Below are 2,712 nucleotides of genomic sequence, written 5' to 3'. Positions count from 1 at the left end.
AGCCAAAACCAGATCACAGGTAAGCTGGACCACGGACTCTAACCGGGTACTGTAGCTAAGCCTGGACATAAGTAAGCTGGACCACGGACTCTAACCGGGTACTGTAGCTAATAGAAAAGCAGGGCATTATGGATACAAGGTCATAAGCTGAGTTAACGACTATCAGACTCAAGTCTGCTATATCAGTCTACAAGGAGCTGACCGTCCGAAATGACGTCGAAAAAAGTTCTACTGCCCAACGACATCCGAAACCTCGCAAGTCTATGGCAACACTAGTCTAAGCCTAGACTAAGGCCAAACATACTTCAAATCAATGTTATCATATACACCACAAGATATGGATATTCAATAATATCAAGAGACATGCTATCATAATCCAACACTTTCCCGAAATAAGGTCTAAGGCAGGAATTATAGAAATTTAGCATGCTCGACACCCGAACCCCTCCATACTCAAGCAAATCAATAAACAAATGCCTAAACATGCTCAATCTCACGAGAGAAAGCCATAGCCTACCTGAAAGCCGACCACGCGTGCTCCGACTCACGGTACCGGATCTTTTCCCCTCCAAACGGTCTCCAAATGCTTCCCCACTAACAAAAGGTTAATCACCTCGTCATTACGAATATATTGACACTAAAATTATATTTTTCGGAGACGGACCCAAAATCGGGTCTAAAACGGGATTGTGGGGCCCACAATTAGAATCTCGAAATCGAATCCGTGGAAACGTCCCAAATACCTTACTAAACTAATACCCCAAAATTTTAGCACAAACAGATGCCTACAACACCGCAAATCAGCCACAACAATTAAAATGGACAGCCCCTTGATCATCAATTTTTGGAAAAACGAGACCCTTTCAACCCAAACAGATTATACCACGACGATCCTTGCGAAAAACTCTACAAGTTAGCCACAAGAATGACTCAAAACGGACCTAAGATGATCAAGATCTCACAATTCAAAATTCAACAACAATTCAATCCGGAAAATCACCCTGGCAGTGGCTAAAATTGATTCCTTACCTCAAACGAAGCCTCCCCTCGCATTTCTGAGATCACCGCTAGATTCCCCTCGAAATTCTCTTGAAGTTTGCCTTTTGAATCACTTAATTTGGACTCAAAATGAAGGAGCAATCCTAAGTTGAAGTTGAGGAAAAAAAATGGACGAATTTCGTCCTAAATTCTGGAAATTTCCATATTTCCACTCCGCTGCCACGTGGCGTCACGTGGCTCTGCCACGTCACCGCCGCGTCAAAATTCTACAACCCTTCAAACTTAAATTTCAATGTTTCGAACTCGTTCGGAGTCGGAAAAATACAAACCTTATATGGAATCTGATTGGAAATGATATTTCGGACTCAACTGTGAAGGCGGAATTTCCATTTGGAGCTCGCTTCGATGAAAAGTGGGTCCCACACCCAGTATCATTTTGAACCAGATTCCACAATTGCCATCTAAAGCCTCGGGAAGTGAACAAAGGGTCGTTCTAGACCAAAATCGATCTTCCGAAGCTAACCTAGCTGTCAGAATTTTCATCTGAGCACGTCTTCCAAAAAGGTTGACCAAAGTCAACTTTTCAAGTCATTACAATATCCACTACTAAACGAACTTTCGTCCGCGAAAGTAAGAGTCAAGAAGTACCTGAATGCTCAAATAAGCCGGGGGACTGTACCCGCATCTCATGCTCGGTCTCCCAGGTAGCCTCTTCAACTGGACGATGTCTCCAACGGACCTTAACAATAGGAATGGCTCTCGAGTGCAATCTCCTCACATCTCTGGCAAGAATGGCAACTGGCTCCTCTACAAATGTCAAACGATCATCCAACTCGACTGCATCATACTGGAGCACATGAGACTCATCAGGAACATACCGCCGCAACATCGAGACATGAAAAACGGGTGAATAGCTGAAAAGGCCGGGGGCAAAGCTAACTCATATGCGACCTCCCCAACTGTCCTCAATATCTCAAAAGAACCTATATACCTGGGGCTAAGCTTGCCCTGCCTCCCAAAACTCGATCTCGAAGTGCCACTAAGTCCTCATCCTCAAACTGACGGCTGCAAATCCGATCCAGCAGAGGTGACTGAGCATCCACATAAGCTAGTACACACCGGGAATCAGAGATATCAAGTCGTACCATCCGGTTAGCTAAGGACTGGATGTCTAAAGCTAATGGTCGCTCCGTAATAGAAAGAAAAGCTAGACTACCCATACTCACTGCCTTCCGACTCAAGGCGTCCGCTACTACATTTGCCTTGCCCGGATGGTAGAGAATAGAGAGGTCATAGTCCTTCAGGAGCTCAATCCAACGACGCTGTCTCGAATTAAGATCTCTCTGGCTCATGATGTACTGAAGGCTCCTGTGATCAGTATAGATCTCACATCGAACTCCATACAGTATGCCTCCAAATCTTAAGCGCAAAAACTACCGCCGCCAACTCTAAGTCATGGTGGGGTAGTTGCGCTCGTGGACTTAAGCTGCCTCGACGCATAAGCAATAACCCGGCCCTGCTGCATCAGTACACAACCCAAACCAATGCCGGATGCGTCACAATAAACCGTAAACCCCTCGCCCTCAACTGGAAGAGTCAATATAGGAGCGGTGGTAATAACTCCTTGAGCCTCAAAAAGCTCCCTCACACTCCTCCGACCAAACAAAGGAACATCCTGGCGAGTCAACCGAGTCAAAGGCGCTGCTATAGTAG

The sequence above is a fragment of the Solanum verrucosum genome, unplaced genomic scaffold (genome assembly GCF_900185275.1).
Source record: "Solanum verrucosum unplaced genomic scaffold, falcon-dt-bn FXZP01000197.1, whole genome shotgun sequence".
Classification (NCBI taxonomy): Eukaryota; Viridiplantae; Streptophyta; class Magnoliopsida; order Solanales; family Solanaceae; genus Solanum; species Solanum verrucosum.
This window is presented reverse-complemented; position numbering follows the sequence as displayed.